The sequence below is a fragment of the Oncorhynchus keta genome, unplaced genomic scaffold, assembly GCF_023373465.1.
Source record: "Oncorhynchus keta strain PuntledgeMale-10-30-2019 unplaced genomic scaffold, Oket_V2 Un_contig_25157_pilon_pilon, whole genome shotgun sequence".
Classification (NCBI taxonomy): domain Eukaryota; kingdom Metazoa; phylum Chordata; class Actinopteri; order Salmoniformes; family Salmonidae; genus Oncorhynchus; species Oncorhynchus keta.
In genome coordinates, this window is record NW_026284294.1 from 1 (window position 1) to 20,492 (window position 20,492).

General features: G+C 43.6%; 9 non-coding genes and 2 pseudogenes across 9 annotated transcripts; all 11 read right to left on the bottom strand.

The window, feature by feature from the left end:
• Positions 1-7,113: 7,113 nt before the first annotated feature.
• Positions 7,114-7,231, bottom strand: LOC127922299 (uncharacterized; annotated as a pseudogene).
• Positions 7,232-8,364: 1,133 nt separating this feature from the next.
• LOC127922293 (5S ribosomal RNA) lies at positions 8,365-8,483 on the bottom strand. The gene has a single exon (XR_008110825.1). It is a non-coding gene; the product is annotated as a 5S ribosomal RNA (ribosomal RNA).
• A 1,139-nt stretch (positions 8,484-9,622) lies between these two features.
• Positions 9,623-9,741, bottom strand: LOC127922300 (5S ribosomal RNA). The gene has a single exon (XR_008110831.1). It is a non-coding gene; the product is annotated as a 5S ribosomal RNA (ribosomal RNA).
• A 1,132-nt stretch (positions 9,742-10,873) lies between these two features.
• Positions 10,874-10,992, bottom strand: LOC127922301 (5S ribosomal RNA). Its single transcript, XR_008110832.1, has one exon. It is a non-coding gene; the product is annotated as a 5S ribosomal RNA (ribosomal RNA).
• Positions 10,993-12,120: 1,128 nt separating this feature from the next.
• Positions 12,121-12,239, bottom strand: LOC127922302 (5S ribosomal RNA). The gene has a single exon (XR_008110833.1). It is a non-coding gene; the product is annotated as a 5S ribosomal RNA (ribosomal RNA).
• A 1,134-nt stretch (positions 12,240-13,373) lies between these two features.
• Positions 13,374-13,492, bottom strand: LOC127922303 (5S ribosomal RNA). The gene has a single exon (XR_008110835.1). It is a non-coding gene; the product is annotated as a 5S ribosomal RNA (ribosomal RNA).
• A 1,132-nt stretch (positions 13,493-14,624) lies between these two features.
• LOC127922294 (5S ribosomal RNA) lies at positions 14,625-14,743 on the bottom strand. The gene has a single exon (XR_008110826.1). It is a non-coding gene; the product is annotated as a 5S ribosomal RNA (ribosomal RNA).
• A 1,131-nt stretch (positions 14,744-15,874) lies between these two features.
• LOC127922295 (5S ribosomal RNA) lies at positions 15,875-15,993 on the bottom strand. Its single transcript, XR_008110827.1, has one exon. It is a non-coding gene; the product is annotated as a 5S ribosomal RNA (ribosomal RNA).
• Positions 15,994-17,126: 1,133 nt separating this feature from the next.
• LOC127922296 (5S ribosomal RNA) lies at positions 17,127-17,245 on the bottom strand. Its single transcript, XR_008110828.1, has one exon. It is a non-coding gene; the product is annotated as a 5S ribosomal RNA (ribosomal RNA).
• Positions 17,246-18,380: 1,135 nt separating this feature from the next.
• Positions 18,381-18,499, bottom strand: LOC127922297 (5S ribosomal RNA). The gene has a single exon (XR_008110829.1). It is a non-coding gene; the product is annotated as a 5S ribosomal RNA (ribosomal RNA).
• Positions 18,500-19,627: 1,128 nt separating this feature from the next.
• Positions 19,628-19,745, bottom strand: LOC127922298 (uncharacterized; annotated as a pseudogene).
• Positions 19,746-20,492: the final 747 nt, after the last annotated feature.

Sequence of the window (20,492 nt, forward strand, 5' to 3'; positions counted from 1 at the left end):
AGCTAATAGTTTCATCCTCTCTTGTAGAACAGCGGTCTGTGAATCGCTGAGGGCTAGTGAATGGCGGCTGCCATGGCCACTTCAAAGGGGTATCCACTGGTCGAACTCCCCTCCGTCTAGAGTGCTTTGACGATTTCCCATTAGTTAAGGGGTGAGCGGAGCCTGCCTCTGGAAGCTGGTCGACCTGTGCAGTGGGAGTTACCTCCTCCATAGGTTCTTCACGTAGACCACTTTCCTGCTCCAAAGCAGTTTCCGGTCCTTGGCTCAGAGGGGATGGTTGATGGCTGAAACGTATAGTTGATCCATCAACACTTTGAGCTCTGGTGGGCTTGCCCTTTGATGTCGGAAACTCGACCACATAATCCTTAAGATAACCAGGTGCTTGCCTGGTTCTTCTGGTGCTGCTGGTAGTTGAGGATGAAGCCTTTGTTGCTTTAGGCTTAGCTCCTGGATATTTCCTTTGTTCCAAGACCTTTCCCTCAGCTGCTCTCTCCTCCTCTCTTCTTCCTTCCAGTGGAGACAATTCTTCCCTCCCCGCCTCCATTTCCTTTTCACCTGTCTTTGGTTCAGTCATCATCTCGCTCGAAGGACCATTGAAAGATTATTGGAATCTGTGTGGGTAGCTGGACAGGTAGGATGACTGACAGTGAAGGTGAACAGGGGAATGGATGAGACTGAGGCAGGAATTCCTTTAACCATAAAGTGGTATATTTACTGAGTAGTCTGTGCTGCATCACAAAGGAAACAAATAACATGTATCCAATCAAATTCATAATCAAAGATCAAATCATATCAGTCATTATTAACATAAGTTAGGGAATGCAACAGTCCAGTTCATTAAGAAGTCAATAGTAATCATCCGCGAGTCATTTAGGCTCATAACTATTTATCATAAATCATGAAATAATACAAACAGTGATTATACAATCTATAATCCCCATGATCAAAGTCAATCAGTTAGCAAACAATGACGTTTCTCATTTCACGCGTTCAATTGTCTTCATGTGTACATATAATTAATTTCAATACACATGAACCATATCGATTGCATAATTGGCCTATGAGGATCTGTAGGGCCGTGATCATTGACAATTCACATTACACAATATGTTTGAAGCTGCGCTCCAAGCCGCGCTCCGCGGTAATAACTATTAACAGTAACGGAATGGCCCACTCTCCCGATCGCCACAGATAATTCAGAAAGGTAACAGAGTCGGTGGACTTACGTGGATTCATGGACGCACAGAACTTCTGGATGAGATGGAGTTAAGGAAGAGAAAGCAGCGAGATCAGGCTTTTCTACAGAAAGGCTTCCCACAAAAAACGTCTCAATGAAATGTTAACTGCAAAGTAGCCTGGCAGAATTATATCATCATTATTTGCATCAAATCCAGTGGCCATTTGTTCTGCAAAGGGGGGGGTTCAGGCAAAACATTGAAGGGATTTTACAGGGCCCTAATGGACGACAGACATTGACATTCTCCGAGCCTAAAAACAAATGCTGAATGTAGTGCCTACATTTCGAGGGAAACGCACTGTCCATGATTGGATTTGATCAGGGCAGGGCAGACCTAACATACATAAGGGAAGATTTCGGCAGTACCTGTATAGTTAGTGAGAAAGTCCATATTGCAAATGTACGGTCCCTTACTAGACGTCCGAAATCGTTTGTAAAATTCGCGGACGGCGTCGGGCCGAGCGGCAGGGCCGGACCTACCAGGAAGTCATCAAATGAACTTTGTCGGACATTCGGTTTCCGTTTTACAAAAATAATAAGATTTTGGTCATTTTTCCGCTGTCCCAGAAATTCCCACAAGAGGGCATAAGCAATCATATTGCTATTGGACAAAACATCACGATTCACGATGGGGCCTTATCTCGAAAACTGAAAATATTTAGAAGCCGAAACTCGGTGAGCGTAGGGGCGGCATAATGGGCAGTTGGCCCCGAACAAGATGGCGTCTAGGCCTCAACGGTTTTTGAGTTATGGCCATTTATCTGGGATTAAAGGTCCAAAATGAAAATAGAGAAATTATTTTTCCACTTCACGTCAAAGTCAAGGAGCCTCGGTGTCAATAAAAAAGAACCAGCCATTTATCTATCGTCATTTATGAGAAATCGTACAACGACACCTTGGTGATGTTCACGGATAGGTGTTTTTTTTTCAACGGTTACAGATCCAGTTGCAGGGTGTTCTTACGAATCTTTTTAAAGTGTGCTGCGGAGCTCTGCGAGATTTCTGTGATTTTCTATGATTTTCTGAAATAACACACACTCACTAAACCCTCCGTAAATAACTCAGTTCTTAACGTAAAGACTTAAAACTCAGGATTCTGTAAAGGTTTACCCCAATCATGATATGAGTTTATTTATAGCTTCCTGTGCCAACCGGAAGTGCCTTAAATGGTGTCACAGTGGCAGTTTCCAAGGGTTAAAAAGGTCAGATCTTTTCAAAACTTCATATGTGTGATTCGGCAACCCCCATAAACTGTAAGTCAGTCATTTCTCCCAACAGATGTCAAAGAAAAGCTCTCTCTCACACACACACACACAGAAACACACACGCAGCAAGGATGGAGTGACAAAGTGCGGTGCTTAAAGACACACAAAGCCTAAAAAGTGTGTTTGGTGTCAATTGGTATCAGTTTGGTGTCAGAATGACATCTAATTGACTGATGGACACTGACTTGCTAGTTGACTTTTGTACATTAGCAATAAGTTTAAACGGAGAGGGACCATCACCAAAATGGCATTCTGAAATCAACACAAAAAATGGCATCACCATAGTCTCCAGACTGTGCCGAGTTCAACGAGACGCCCCGCTTGACCGTAGCTCGCTCTGAGTGCAGTGACCTTGAAAAAAAGCAGAACCAAAATGAAGCCTGGCCCTCAATGTCATTTGCTTTTGGGTGACAGTGAGAGAACCGTTAGGGTGAGAAGCACAATTCGACCTCAGGTACGTTCCTAAGGTCCTCCCGATCCGTGAAAGCCTAACCTTGACCCTGTGGCATTAACCCTTAACAGATAAAAAAGTTTGAATGCCTTATGAACCTGTCTTCTATGAGTTTGCATTGACTTCTCTCCCCAACCGGAATACATTGCCTGCACCTCTAAATTCAACCTGAAGCCTATAAAACTGGGTTATGAATGCCTTATGAACCTGTCTTCTATGACAGTCCATCAGACCACTATGAAGGGTCTACCTGTGTCGATTCTAAGCTTCCTGGATGTCAACCGCACACACAGAAGGTGGTTAAACATAGAGAGCAGGCAACCCATAAAGCCGAGTTTTGATGTGACCATAACCTTCTGACCAGGTGAAAAGCCTGACAACGTCATTTGCTTTTGGGTGCATTCAACACCTGTGCGTTCTGTATCCGTGCAATCAGTCAATTCTTAATAGTTAAAATAAGGTGTTTACTTAAAACTCAGGAATTCTGTAAATTCAGTGTTTATGAATGCCGTATGAACCTGTCTTTGGTAACAGACATGTGTTGTCTACTGTGTTGATTCTAAGCTTCCTGGCCAACCGGAAGTGCCTAAAGTGTTTTTCCATTACCTGCCTGCAGTTTGTCATAGTGCACTGTCTGTTTTGAACGGGTTATTCTGAAAAGTCACATCTGTGTCTCAGGGGCCAAAACTTCATATGTGTGATTAGGCACCCCCATGAACTGTAAATCAGTCATTTTTCCCATAAAATTTCAAAGGAAAACTAAATCACACAGACACACAACTTGGAAGGATGGACGTATTGGGGTTTGTAGAGACAGACAGTGCCTCCAATAGGCTTTGTTCGAGCTAAAAAGAACCGTCAGACCTAGAGTTCGAAACTTTAGAAACCTGTTCTAGACCTCGGGTCTAGTGCGTGGTGAGTTAGGTGGCTCTAGAAGGTTCTCGGACCGAGAAATAGCCTCGTACATTTGCAATGACTTCAATTCATTTTGACCATTACGAAAATGGCGACATTTAGAAAAGTCTCAGAGACACAAGACTAGGTTTGAAACCGGCTCGGCCCCTAGAGACGGATCCCAACGTTTCGGTCCGATAGCTCATTCAAGGACCCCATAGCAAGGCATTGAAAAAATGGATTTTCAGCACCAATTAGGGTTTTACTCGGGCACCGAAGGACCTATCTAGCCGAAACTCGGGATTTGGTAACAGCCTCCATAGGCCTTCACATAATGTCCGACCTGGACCCGCAGCTAGAACGTAACTATGTGTTTTTTACGTTTTTATTATGTTTAAACTAATGGCGCTGTGAATTATGGGCCTGCTCTGACATATGTGATAGTTGGCTTCTAAATGAGTTGGAAAAAGTGGGTTTGGTGTCAATTGGTGTCAGTTTGGTGTCAGAATGACATCTAATTGACTGGTGGACACTGACTTGCTAGTTGACTTTTGTACATTAGCAATATGTTTAAACGGAGAGGGACCATCACCAAAATGGCATTCTGAAATCAACACAAAAATGGCATCACCATAGTCTCCAGACTGTGCAGAGTTCAACGAGACGCCCCGCTTGACCGTAGCTCGCTCTGAGTGCAGCGACCTTGAAAAAAGAAGGCGCAAAAGGAAGGCTGGCCCTCAATGTCATTTGCTTTTGGGTGACAGTGAGAGAACCTTTAGGGTGAGAAGCACAATTCGACCTCAGGTACGTTCCTGAGGTCCTCCCGATCCGTGCAAGCCTAACCTTGACCGTGTGGCATTAACCCTTAACACTTAAAAGAAGGTGTTTACTTCAAACAGTTTGCATTGACTTCTCTCCCCATAGGAATACATTGCCTGCACCTCTAAATTCAACCTGAAGCCTATGTGGGTTATGAATGCCTTATGAACCTGTCTTCTATGACAGTCCATCAGATCACTATGAGGTCTACCTGTGCCGATTCTAAGCTTCCTGGAGCAACCGGAAGTGGTTAAATTGACCCAAAAGGAGTTTTGATGTACATAACCTTCAAAGGTGAAAATGACTGCATTCAACACTGTGTAGATCGTAGATCAGTCAATTCTTAACTTAAAGACTTAAAACTCAGGATTCTGTAAGTTTCTATGTCAATCAAGACATGGGTTTACTTATAGCTTCCGGTGCCAACCGGAAGTGCCTTTAATGGTGTCACAGTGGCAGTTTCCAAGGGTTAAAAAGGTCAGATCTTTTCAAAACTTCATATGTGTGACTAGGTAACCCTCATGATCTGTAAATCAGTCATTTCTCCCAACAGATGTCAAAGAAAAGCTCTCACACGCACACACAGCAAGGATGGAGTGAAAAAGTGCGGTTCTCAAAGACACAGAGAGCAGGCAATGGCATAAACATAATCTCCAGGCCGTGCAGAGTTCAACGAGATATCCCGCTTGACCGTAGCTCGCTCGGTCTGCGCAGCGACCATTGAAAATTAGGCCCAAAATGAAGCCTGCTCCACAACGTCATTTGCTTTTGGGTGACAGTGAGAGAACCGTTAGGGTGAGAAGCACAATTCGACCTCAGGTATGTTCCTAAGGTCCTTCCGATCTGTGCAAGCCTAACCTTGACCGTGTGGCATTAACCCTTAATAGTTAAAAGAAGGTGTTTACTTCAAAGAGTTTGCATTGACTTCTCTCCCCATAGGAATACATTGCCTGCACCCCTAAATTCAACCTGAAGTCTATATGGGTTATGAATGCCGTATGAACCTGTATTTGGTAACAGTCCATCAGGCCAGTATGAGGTCTACCTGTGTTGATTCTAAGCTTCCTGGACCAACCGGAAGTGGTCAAAATCACCCTAAAAGTGTTTATCCATACCCTGCCTGCAGTTTGATAGACGTAGTGCATTCAACCCTGTGTAAATCAGTCAATTCTTAACGTAAGGACTTACGTCTCAGGATTCTGTAAAAGCATACCCCAGTGAGGATATGTGTTGACTTATAGCTTCCTGTGCCAACCGGAAGTGCCATAATTGGTGTCTCTTGGGCTGTTTCGAGGGGTTAAAAAAGTCAGATCTTTCCAAAACTTCATATGTGATTAGACAACCCCCATGAACTGTAAATCAGTCATTTTCCAAATAAATTTCAAAGGAAAACTAAATCACACATACACACAGCTTGGAAGTAGGGACCCATTGGGGTGCGTTGAGACATACACTGCCTGCATTAGTTAACCTTGTTGGAACTTTTAAAGAACCGTCAGACCTAGAGTTCGAAACTTTAGAATCCTGTTCTAGACCTCAGGTCGATAGTGCGTGGTGAGTTACGTGGCTCTAGACGGTTCTCGGACCGAGAAACAGCCGTACATTTGCAATGACTTCAATTCATTTTGGGATGACGAAAATGGCAACATTTAGAAATGTCTCAGAGACACAAGACTAGGTGCATTGCGACCGTCTCTTCCCATATAGACAGACCCCAACGTTTCTGTCCGATAGCTCAGTCAAGGACCCGTAGCAAGTCATGGAAAAAGTGGATTTTCAGCACCAATTAGGGTTTTGCTCGGACACCAAATGACCGATCGAGCCGAAACTTGGGATTCGGGGTCGCCTCAGCTAGGCCTACACGTAACATAAGAAATGGACCCGTCAGCTAGAACGTAACTACGTGTTTTATGTTTTTTTATGGTTTGAACCAAAGGCGTTGAGAATTTTGGGCCAGCTCTGAAGTATGTGATAGTTGGCTACTAAACAGGTTGGAAAAAGTGGGTTTAGTGTCATTTTGTATCAGTTTGGTGTCAGAATGATATCTAATTGACTGATGGGCGGTGACTTGCTGGTGACTCTTGTCCATTTGCAATATGTTTAAACAGTGAGGTACCATCACCAAAAGTGACATTCTGAAATCAACCCTAACGAGCCATTGAGATGAACCAGAATCACTGCCCAGCCATCCCGAGTTTATCGGGCCAGTCAATGGTTCACATTCCTGCAGGATTTTTATAGCATGACAAATTTGTGATGGTACCTGCCCATTGAACCATATTGCAAATGCACAGTGACTTTGCAAAAGTGAGAAAACATAAACAAATGGACATGATGAAATCACCACAACGATGAATGTAGTGCCTACATTTTGAGGGAAACGCACTGTCCATGATTGGATTTGATCAGGGCAGGGCAGCACTAACAAACTGCATGTAAGTCCAATAAAAAGACACAACATTATTTCCCAGGCGGTCTCCCATCCAAGTACTAACCAGGCCCGACCCTGCTTAGCTTCCGAGATCGGACGAGATCGGGCGTATTCAGGCTGGTATGGCCGTAAGCGAAGGGAACTCTCTTGGTACACTATATAAAGTCAATGTGCCGCTTATTCATCGGGAGACAGAGAGCTGTCCACGTTGTGACACACTGACAAAGCTCAAACCTCGCTTACATTTCCAGCGCATATATTTCACTCTTGTGGGGTGGGGGGGGCATATCCTATGTTCACACTTATGACAACTTCATGGACTAATCCAGACTTTAAACCGAAATTCAACAATATTCAAAAATGTTTTGAACTAAGTCAACTAAATCAACTAAATCCTTTCAACTTGTTAGAAAATGCATTCATTTGCCCAAGTCAATCATTAGACATCAACAAAATGCATCAGTGATTCGTATTTCCACCCAACTTTCAGAAACGGCACAGGACTGCCCAGTTTCTGTGCGCATGCGTGCGGAGCGCTACACTTTGTGTAGCCGTTTGCGATGAGGCTAATGATTACCTTCTTCTGGTAGAGAAGGAAAGGCTTCCCATAAAAACCTTCTCAATGAAATATTAACTGCAAAGTAGCCTATGCCAGCTTGGCAGAATTATATATATCATCATTATTTGCATCAATCCAGTGGCCATTTGTTTAGCAAACTCTGCAATCACAGGAGCGCTACAGCAACACCGTCTCTTCCTGGCGCACACTTGCGTGTAAAGGGTAACTACACCCCAAAATCGATATGTCTTCAATTTTTCCCAGACCTCAAAAGTGGTCTCCTGCTAGGGTTTTAAACATTGTCGTGGACATAGAACATCCAATCGTGTTATATTTCGATTAAAAAGGTGTACTTTTGAGAGCGAAAACCTGGAGAATCAGGGATAAACGGTCAACCGGGAAATGTAAACGGAGAAGAGGGGGAATAATTGTTTATTTTTTTTTTGGGGGGTTCAGGCAAAACATTGAAGGGATTTTACAGGGCCCTAATGGACGACAGACATTGACAGTCTCCGAGCCTAAAAACAAACGCTGAATGTAGTGCCTACATTTTGAGGGAAACGCACTGTCCATGATTGGATTTGATCAGGGCAGGGCAGCACTAACAAACTGCATGTAAGTCCAATAAAAAGACACAACATTATTAGGGCGATAAATAAAAGGCAGTTGCTCCACGCATGACACAAGAATACCCTCTACTGGAGCAAAAGCTTACAGCACCTGGTATTCCCAGGCGGTCTCCCATCCAAGTACTAACCAGGCCCGACCCTGCTTAGCTTCCGAGATCGGACGAGATCGGGCGTATTCAGGCTGGTATGGCCGTAAGCGAAGGGAACTCTCTTGGTACACTATATAAAGTCAATGTGCCGCTTATTCATCGGGAGACAGAGAGCTGTCCACGTTGTGACACACTGACAAAGCTCAAACCTCGCTTACATTTCCAGCGCATATATTTCACTCTTTGTGGGGTGGGGTGGGGGGCATATCCTATGTTCACACTTATGACAACTTCATGGACTAATCCAGACTTTAAACCGAAATTCAACAATATTCAAAAATGTTTTGAACTAAGTCAACTAAATCAACTAAATCCTTTCAACTTGTTAGAAAATGCATTCATTTGCCCAAGTCAATCATTAGACATCAACAAAATGCATCAGTGATTCGTATTTCCACCCAACTTTCAGAAACGGCACAGGACTGCCCAGTTTCTGTGCGCATGCGTGCGGAGCGCTACACTTTGTGTAGCCGTTTGCGATGAGGCTAATGATTACCTTCTTCTGGTAGAGAAGGAAAGGCTTCCCATAAAAACCTTCTCAATGAAATATTAACTGCAAAGTAGCCTATGCCAGCTTGGCAGAATTATATATATCATCATTATTTGCATCAATCCAGTGGCCATTTGTTTAGCAAACTCTGCAATCACAGGAGCGCTACAGCAACACCGTCTCTTCCTGGCGCACACTTGCGTGTAAAGGGTAACTACACCCCAAAATCGATATGTCTTCAATTTTTCCCAGACCTCAAAAGTGGTCTCCTGCTAGGGTTTTAAACATTGTCGTGGACATAGAACATCCAATCGTGTTATATTTCGATTAAAAAGGTGTACTTTTGAGAGCGAAAACCTGGAGAATCAGGGATAAACGGTCAACCGGGAAATGTAAACGGAGAAGAGGGGGAATAATTGTTTATTTTTTTTTTTGGGGGGGTTCAGGCAAAACATTGAAGGGATTTTACAGGGCCCTAATGGACGACAGACATTGACAGTCTCCGAGCCTAAAAACAAACGCTGAATGTAGTGCCTACATTTTGAGGGAAACGCACTGTCCATGATTGGATTTGATCAGGGCAGGGCAGCACTAACAAACTGCATGTAAGTCCAATAAAAAGACACAACATTATTAGGGCGATAAATAAAAGGCAGTTGCTCCACGCATGACACAAGAATACCCTCTACTGGAGCAAAAGCTTACAGCACCTGGTATTCCCAGGCGGTCTCCCATCCAAGTACTAACCAGGCCCGACCCTGCTTAGCTTCCGAGATCGGACGAGATCGGGCGTATTCAGGCTGGTATGGCCGTAAGCGAAGGGAACTCTCTTGGTACACTATATAAAGTCAATGTGCCGCTTATTCATCGGGAGACAGAGAGCTGTCCACGTTGTGACACACTGACAAAGCTCAAACCTCGCTTACATTTCCAGCGCATATATTTCACTCTTGTGGGGTGGGGGGCATATCCTATGTTCACACTTATGACAACTTCATGGACTAATCCAGACTTTAAACCGAAATTCAACAATATTCAAAAATGTTTTGAACTAAGTCAACTAAATCAACTAAATCCTTTCAACTTGTTAGAAAATGCATTCATTTGCCCAAGTCAATCATTAGACATCAACAAAATGCATCAGTGATTCGTATTTCCACCCAACTTTCAGAAACGGCACAGGACTGCCCAGTTTCTGTGCGCATGCGTGCGGAGCGCTACACTTTGTGTAGCCGTTTGCGATGAGGCTAATGATTACCTTCTTCTGGTAGAGAAGGAAAGGCTTCCCATAAAAACCTTCTCAATGAAATATTAACTGCAAAGTAGCCTATGCCAGCTTGGCAGAATTATATATATCATCATTATTTGCATCAATCCAGTGGCCATTTGTTTAGCAAACTCTGCAATCACAGGAGCGCTACAGCAACACCGTCTCTTCCTGGCGCACACTTGCGTGTAAAGGGTAACTACACCCCAAAATCGATATGTCTTCAATTTTTCCCAGACCTCAAAAGTGGTCTCCTGCTAGGGTTTTAAACATTGTCGTGGACATAGAACATCCAATCGTGTTATATTTCGATTAAAAAGGTGTACTTTTGAGAGCGAAAACCTGGAGAATCAGGGATAAACGGTCAACCGGGAAATGTAAACGGAGAAGAGGGGGAATAATTGTTTATTTTTTTTTTTGGGGGGTTCAGGCAAAACATTGAAGGGATTTTACAGGGCCCTAATGGACGACAGACATTGACAGTCTCCGAGCCTAAAAACAAACGCTGAATGTAGTGCCTACATTTTGAGGGAAACGCACTGTCCATGATTGGATTTGATCAGGGCAGGGCAGCACTAACAAACTGCATGTAAGTCCAATAAAAAGACACAACATTATTAGGGCGATAAATAAAAGGCAGTTGCTCCACGCATGACACAAGAATACCCTCTACTGGAGCAAAAGCTTACAGCACCTGGTATTCCCAGGCGGTCTCCCATCCAAGTACTAACCAGGCCCGACCCTGCTTAGCTTCCGAGATCGGACGAGATCGGGCGTATTCAGGCTGGTATGGCCGTAAGCGAAGGGAACTCTCTTGGTACACTATATAAAGTCAATGTGCCGCTTATTCATCGGGAGACAGAGAGCTGTCCACGTTGTGACACACTGACAAAGCTCAAACCTCGCTTACATTTCCAGCGCATATATTTCACTCTTGTGGGGTGGGGGGCATATCCTATGTTCACACTTATGACAACTTCATGGACTAATCCAGACTTTAAACCGAAATTCAACAATATTCAAAAATGTTTTGAACTAAGTCAACTAAATCAACTAAATCCTTTCAACTTGTTAGAAAATGCATTCATTTGCCCAAGTCAATCATTAGACATCAACAAAATGCATCAGTGATTCGTATTTCCACCCAACTTTCAGAAACGGCACAGGACTGCCCAGTTTCTGTGCGCATGCGTGCGGAGCGCTACACTTTGTGTAGCCGTTTGCGATGAGGCTAATGATTACCTTCTTCTGGTAGAGAAGGAAAGGCTTCCCATAAAAACCTTCTCAATGAAATATTAACTGCAAAGTAGCCTATGCCAGCTTGGCAGAATTATATATATCATCATTATTTGCATCAATCCAGTGGCCATTTGTTTAGCAAACTCTGCAATCACAGGAGCGCTACAGCAACACCGTCTCTTCCTGGCGCACACTTGCGTGTAAAGGGTAACTACACCCCAAAATCGATATGTCTTCAATTTTTCCCAGACCTCAAAAGTGGTCTCCTGCTAGGGTTTTAAACATTGTCGTGGACATAGAACATCCAATCGTGTTATATTTCGATTAAAAAGGTGTACTTTTGAGAGCGAAAACCTGGAGAATCAGGGATAAACGGTCAACCGGGAAATGTAAACGGAGAAGAGGGGGAATAATTGTTTATTTTTTTTTTTGGGGGGGTTCAGGCAAAACATTGAAGGGATTTTACAGGGCCCTAATGGACGACAGACATTGACAGTCTCCGAGCCTAAAAACAAACGCTGAATGTAGTGCCTACATTTTGAGGGAAACGCACTGTCCATGATTGGATTTGATCAGGGCAGGGCAGCACTAACAAACTGCATGTAAGTCCAATAAAAAGACACAACATTATTAGGGCGATAAATAAAAGGCTCCACGCATGACACAAGAATACCCTCTACTGGAGCAAAAAGCTTACAGCACCTGGTATTCCCAGGCGGTCTCCCATCCAAGTACTAACCAGGCCCGACCCTGCTTAGCTTCCGAGATCGGACGAGATCGGGCGTATTCAGGCTGGTATGGCCGTAAGCGAAGGGAACTCTCTTGGTACACTATATAAAGTCAATGTGCCGCTTATTCATCGGGAGACAGAGAGCTGTCCACGTTGTGACACACTGACAAAGCTCAAACCTCGCTTACATTTCCAGCGCATATATTTCACTCTTGTGGGGTGGGGGGCATATCCTATGTTCACACTTATGACAACTTCATGGACTAATCCAGACTTTAAACCGAAATTCAACAATATTCAAAAATGTTTTGAACTAAGTCAACTAAATCAACTAAATCCTTTCAACTTGTTAGAAAATGCATTCATTTGCCCAAGTCAATCATTAGACATCAACAAAATGCATCAGTGATTCGTATTTCCACCCAACTTTCAGAAACGGCACAGGACTGCCCAGTTTCTGTGCGCATGCGTGCGGAGCGCTACACTTTGTGTAGCCGTTTGCGATGAGGCTAATGATTACCTTCTTCTGGTAGAGAAGGAAAGGCTTCCCATAAAAACCTTCTCAATGAAATATTAACTGCAAAGTAGCCTATGCCAGCTTGGCAGAATTATATATATCATCATTATTTGCATCAATCCAGTGGCCATTTGTTTAGCAAACTCTGCAATCACAGGAGCGCTACAGCAACACCGTCTCTTCCTGGCGCACACTTGCGTGTAAAGGGTAACTACACCCCAAAATCGATATGTCTTCAATTTTTCCCAGACCTCAAAAGTGGTCTCCTGCTAGGGTTTTAAACATTGTCGTGGACATAGAACATCCAATCGTGTTATATTTCGATTAAAAAGGTGTACTTTTGAGAGCGAAAACCTGGAGAATCAGGGATAAACGGTCAACCGGGAAATGTAAACGGAGAAGAGGGGGAATAATTGTTTATTTTTTTTTTTTGGGGGGTTCAGGCAAAACATTGAAGGGATTTTACAGGGCCCTAATGGACGACAGACATTGACAGTCTCCGAGCCTAAAAACAAACGCTGAATGTAGTGCCTACATTTTGAGGGAAACGCACTGTCCATGATTGGATTTGATCAGGGCAGGGCAGCACTAACAAACTGCATGTAAGTCCAATAAAAAGACACAACATTATTAGGGCGATAAATAAAAGGCAGTTGCTCCACGCATGACACAAGAATACCCTCTACTGGAGCAAAAAGCTTACAGCACCTGGTATTCCCAGGCGGTCTCCCATCCAAGTACTAACCAGGCCCGACCCTGCTTAGCTTCCGAGATCGGACGAGATCGGGCGTATTCAGGCTGGTATGGCCGTAAGCGAAGGGAACTCTCTTGGTACACTATATAAAGTCAATGTGCCGCTTATTCATCGGGAGACAGAGAGCTGTCCACGTTGTGACACACTGACAAAGCTCAAACCTCGCTTACATTTCCAGCGCATATATTTCACTCTTGTGGGGTGGGGGGGGCATATCCTATGTTCACACTTATGACAACTTCATGGACTAATCCAGACTTTAAACCGAAATTCAACAATATTCAAAAATGTTTTGAACTAAGTCAACTAAATCAACTAAATCCTTTCAACTTGTTAGAAAATGCATTCATTTGCCCAAGTCAATCATTAGACATCAACAAAATGCATCAGTGATTCGTATTTCCACCCAACTTTCAGAAACGGCACAGGACTGCCCAGTTTCTGTGCGCATGCGTGCGGAGCGCTACACTTTGTGTAGCCGTTTGCGATGAGGCTAATGATTACCTTCTTCTGGTAGAGAAGGAAAGGCTTCCCATAAAAACCTTCTCAATGAAATATTAACTGCAAAGTAGCCTATGCCAGCTTGGCAGAATTATATATATCATCATTATTTGCATCAATCCAGTGGCCATTTGTTTAGCAAACTCTGCAATCACAGGAGCGCTACAGCAACACCGTCTCTTCCTGGCGCACACTTGCGTGTAAAGGGTAACTACACCCCAAAATCGATATGTCTTCAATTTTTCCCAGACCTCAAAAGTGGTCTCCTGCTAGGGTTTTAAACATTGTCGTGGACATAGAACATCCAATCGTGTTATATTTCGATTAAAAAGGTGTACTTTTGAGAGCGAAAACCTGGAGAATCAGGGATAAACGGTCAACCGGGAAATGTAAACGGAGAAGAGGGGGAATAATTGTTTATTTTTTTTTTTTGGGGGGGGTTCAGGCAAAACATTGAAGGGATTTTACAGGGCCCTAATGGACGACAGACATTGACAGTCTCCGAGCCTAAAAACAAACGCTGAATGTAGTGCCTACATTTCGAGGGAAACGCACTGTCCATGATTGGATTTGATCAGGGCAGGGCAGCACTAACAAACTGCATGTAAGTCCAATAAAAAGACACAACATTATTAGGGCGATAAATAAAAGGCTCCACGCATGACACAAGAATACCCTCTACTGGAGCAAAAAGCTTACAGCACCTGGTATTCCCAGGCGGTCTCCCATCCAAGTACTAACCAGGCCCGACCCTGCTTAGCTTCCGAGATCGGACGAGATCGGGCGTATTCAGGCTGGTATGGCCGTAAGCGAAGGGAACTCTCTTGGTACACTATATAAAGTCAATGTGCCGCTTATTCATCGGGAGACAGAGAGCTGTCCACGTTGTGACACACTGACAAAGCTCAAACCTCGCTTACATTTCCAGCGCATATATTTCACTCTTGTGGGGTGGGGGGCATATCCTATGTTCACACTTATGACAACTTCATGGACTAATCCAGACTTTAAACCGAAATTCAACAATATTCAAAAATGTTTTGAACTAAGTCAACTAAATCAACTAAATCCTTTCAACTTGTTAGAAAATGCATTCATTTGCCCAAGTCAATCATTAGACATCAACAAAATGCATCAGTGATTCGTATTTCCACCCAACTTTCAGAAACGGCACAGGACTGCCCAGTTTCTGTGCGCATGCGTGCGGAGCGCTACACTTTGTGTAGCCGTTTGCGATGAGGCTAATGATTACCTTCTTCTGGTAGAGAAGGAAAGGCTTCCCATAAAAACCTTCTCAATGAAATATTAACTGCAAAGTAGCCTATGCCAGCTTGGCAGAATTATATATATCATCATTATTTGCATCAATCCAGTGGCCATTTGTTTAGCAAACTCTGCAATCACAGGAGCGCTACAGCAACACCGTCTCTTCCTGGCGCACACTTGCGTGTAAAGGGTAACTACACCCCAAAATCGATATGTCTTCAATTTTTCCCAGACCTCAAAAGTGGTCTCCTGCTAGGGTTTTAAACATTGTCGTGGACATAGAACATCCAATCGTGTTATATTTCGATTAAAAAGGTGTACTTTTGAGAGCGAAAACCTGGAGAATCAGGGATAAACGGTCAACCGGGAAATGTAAACGGAGAAGAGGGGGAATAATTGTTTATTTTTTTTTTTGGGGGTTCAGGCAAAACATTGAAGGGATTTTACAGGGCCCTAATGGACGACAGACATTGACAGTCTCCGAGCCTAAAAACAAACGCTGAATGTAGTGCCTACATTTTGAGGGAAACGCACTGTCCATGATTGGATTTGATCAGGGCAGGGCAGCACTAACAAACTGCATGTAAGTCCAATAAAAAGACACAACATTATTAGGGCGATAAATAAAAGGCAGTTGCTCCACGCATGACACAAGAATACCCTCTACTGGAGCAAAAGCTTACAGCACCTGGTATTCCCAGGCGGTCTCCCATCCAAGTACTAACCAGGCCCGACCCTGCTTAGCTTCCGAGATCGGACGAGATCGGGCGTATTCAGGCTGGTATGGCCGTAAGCGAAGGGAACTCTCTTGGTACACTATATAAAGTCAATGTGCCGCTTATTCATCGGGAGACAGAGAGCTGTCCACGTTGTGACACACTGACAAAGCTCAAACCTCGCTTACATTTCCAGCGCATATATTTCACTCTTGTGGGGTGGGGGGCATATCCTATGTTCACACTTATGACAACTTCATGGACTAATCCAGACTTTAAACCGAAATTCAACAATATTCAAAAATGTTTTGAACTAAGTCAACTAAATCAACTAAATCCTTTCAACTTGTTAGAAAATGCATTCATTTGCCCAAGTCAATCATTAGACATCAACAAAATGCATCAGTGATTCGTATTTCCACCCAACTTTCAGAAACGGCACAGGACTGCCCAGTTTCTGTGCGCATGCGTGCGGAGCGCTACACTTTGTGTAGCCGTTTGCGATGAGGCTAATGATTACCTTCTTCTGGTAGAGAAGGAAAGGCTTCCCATAAAAACCTTCTCAATGAAATATTAACTGCAAAGTAGCCTATGCCAGCTTGGCAGAATTATATATATCATCATTATTTGCATCAATCCAGTGGCCATTTGTTTAGCAAACTCTGCAATCACAGGAGCGCTACAGCAACACCGTCTCTTCCTGGCGCACACTTGCGTGTAAAGGGTAACTACACCCCAAAATCGATATGTCTTCAATTTTTCCCAGACCTCAAAAGTGGTCTCCTGCTAGGGTTTTAAACATTGTCGTGGACATAGAACATCCAATCGTGTTATATTTCGATTAAAAAGGTGTACTTTTGAGAGCGAAAACCTGGAGAATCAGGGATAAACGGTCAACCGGGAAATGTAAACGGAGAAGAGGGGGAATAATTGTTTATTTTTTTTTTTTGGGGGGTTCAGGCAAAACATTGAAGGGATTTTACAGGGCCCTAATGGACGACAGACATTGACAGTCTCCGAGCCTAAAAACAAACGCTGAATGTAGTGCCTACATTTTGAGGGAAACGCACTGTCCATGATTGGATTTGATCAGGGCAGGGCAGCACTAACAAACTGCATGTAAGTCCAATAAAAAGACACAACATTATTAGGGCGATAAATAAAAGGCAGTTGCTCCACGCATGACACAAGAATACCCTCTACTGGAGCAAAAGCTTACAGCACCTGGTATTCCCAGGCGGTCTCCCATCCAAGTACTAACCAGGCCCGACCCTGCTTAGCTTCCGAGATCGGACGAGATCGGGCGTATTCAGGCTGGTATGGCCGTAAGCGAAGGGAACTCTCTTGGTACACTATATAAAGTCAATGTGCCGCTTATTCATCGGGAGACAGAGAGCTGTCCACGTTGTGACACACTGACAAAGCTCAAACCTCGCTTACATTTCCAGCGCATATATTTCACTCTTGTGGGGTGGGGGGCATATCCTATGTTCACACTTATGACAACTTCATGGACTAATCCAGACTTTAAACCGAAATTCAACAATATTCAAAAATGTTTTGAACTAAGTCAACTAAATCAACTAAATCCTTTCAACTTGTTAGAAAATGCATTCATTTGCCCAAGTCAATCATTAGACATCAACAAAATGCATCAGTGATTCGTATTTCCACCCAACTTTCAGAAACGGCACAGGACTGCCCAGTTTCTGTGCGCATGCGTGCGGAGCGCTACACTTTGTGTAGCCGTTTGCGATGAGGCTAATGATTACCTTCTTCTGGTAGAGAAGGAAAGGCTTCCCATAAAAACCTTCTCAATGAAATATTAACTGCAAAGTAGCCTATGCCAGCTTGGCAGAATTATATATATCATCATTATTTGCATCAATCCAGTGGCCATTTGTTTAGCAAACTCTGCAATCACAGGAGCGCTACAGCAACACCGTCTCTTCCTGGCGCACACTTGCGTGTAAAGGGTAACTACACCCCAAAATCGATATGTCTTCAATTTTTCCCAGACCTCAAAAGTGGTCTCCTGCTAGGGTTTTAAACATTGTCGTGGACATAGAACATCCAATCGTGTTATATTTCGATTAAAAAGGTGTACTTTTGAGAGCGAAAACCTGGAGAATCAGGGATAAACGGTCAACCGGGAAATGTAAACGGAGAAGAGGGGGAATAATTGTTTATTTTTTTTTTTTTTTTGGGGGTTCAGGCAAAACATTGAAGGGATTTTACAGGGCCCTAATGGACGACAGACATTGACAGTCTCCGAGCCTAAAAACAAACGCTGAATGTAGTGCCTACATTTTGAGGGAAACGCACTGTCCATGATTGGATTTGATCAGGGCAGGGCAGCACTAACAAACTGCATGTAAGTCCAATAAAAGACACAACATTATTAGGGCGATAAATAAAAGGCAGTTGCTCCACGCATGACACAAGAATACCCTCTACTGGAGCAAAAGCTTACAGCACCTGGTATTCCCAGGCGGTCTCCCATCCAAGTACTAACCAGGCCCGACCCTGCTTAGCTTCCGAGATCGGACGAGATCGGGCGTATTCAGGCTGGTATGGCCGTAAGCGAAGGGAACTCTCTTGGTACACTATATAAAGTCAATGTGCCGCTTATTCATCGGGAGACAGAGAGCTGTCCACGTTGTGACACACTGACAAAGCTCAAACCTCGCTTACATTTCCAGCGCATATATTTCACTCTTTGGGGTGGGGGGCATATCCTATGTTCACACTTATGACAACTTCATGGACTAATCCAGACTTTAAACCGAAATTCAACAATATTCAAAAATGTTTTGAACTAAGTCAACTAAATCAACTAAATCCTTTCAACTTGTTAGAAAATGCATTCATTTGCCCAAGTCAATCATTAGACATCAACAAAATGCATCAGTGATTCGTATTTCCACCCAACTTTCAGAAACGGCACAGGACTGCCCAGTTTCTGTGCGCATGTGTGCGGAGCGCTACACTTTGTGTAGCCGTTTGCGATGAGGCTAATGATTACCTTCTTCTGGTAGAGAAGGAAAGGCTTCCCATAAAACCTTCTCAATGAAATATTAACTGCAAAGTAGCCTATGCCAGCTTGGCAGAATTATATATATCATCATTATTTGCATCAATCCAGTGGCCATTTGTTTAGCAAACTCTGCAATCACAGGAGCGCTACAGCAACACCGTCTCTTCCTGGCGCACACTTGCGTGTAAAGGGTAACTACACCCCAAAATCGATATGTCTTCAATTTTTCCCAGACCTCAAAAGTGGTCTCCTGCTAGGTTTTAAACATTGTCGTGGACATAGAACATCCAATCGTGTTATATTTCGATTAAAAGGTGTACTTTTGAGAGCGAAAACCTGGAGAATCAGGGATAAACGGTCAACCGGGAAATGTAAACGGAGAAGAGGGGGAATAATTGTTTATTTTTTTTTGGGGGGGGGTTCAGGCAAAACATTGAAGGGATTTTACAGGGCCCTAATGGACGACAGACATTGACAGTCTCCGAGCCTAAAAACAAACGCTGAATGTAGTGCCTACATTTGAGGGGAAACGCACTGTCCATGATTGGATTTGATCAGGGCAGGGGCAGCACTAACAAACTGCATGTAAGTCCAATAAAAAGACACAACATTATTGGGGGCGATAAATAAAAGGCAGGCTCCACGCTGACACAAGAATACCCTCTACTGAGCAAAAAGCTTACAGCACCTGGTATTCCCAGGCGGTCTCCCATCCAAGTACTAACCAGGCCCGACCCTGCTTAGCTTCGAGATCGGACGAGATCCGGGCGTATTCAGGCTGGTATGGCCGTAGCGAAGGGAACTCTCTTGGTACACTATATAAAGTCAATGTGCCGCTTATTCATCGGGAGACAGAGAGCTGTCCACGTTGTGACACACTGACAAAGCTCAAACCTCGCTTACATTTCCAGCGCATATATTTCACTCTTGTGGGGTGGGGGGCATATCCTATGTTCACACTTATGACAACTTCATGGACTAATCCAGACTTTAAACCGAAATTCAACAATATTCAAAAATGTTTTGAACTAAGTCAACTAAATCAACTAAATCCTTTCAACTTGTTAGAAAATGCATTCATTTGCCCAAGTCAATCATTAGACATCAACAAAATGCATCAGTGATTCGTATTTCCACCCAACTTTCAGAAACGGCACAGGACTGCCCAGTTTCTGTGCGCATGCGTGCGGAGCGCTACACTTTGTGTAGCCGTTTGCGATGAGGCTAATGATTACCTTCTTCTGGTAGAGAAGGAAAGGCTTCCCATAAAAACCTTCTCAATGAAATATTAACTGCAAAGTAGCCTATGCCAGCTTGGCAGAATTATATATATCATCATTATTTGCATCAATCCAGTGGCCATTTGTTTAGCAAACTCTGCAATCACAGGAGCGCTACAGCAACACCGTCTCTTCCTGGCGCACACTTGCGTGTAAAGGGTAACTACACCCCAAAATCGATATGTCTTCAATTTTTCCCAGACCTCAAAAGTGGTCTCCTGCTAGGGTTTTAAACATTGTCGTGGACATAGAACATCCAAT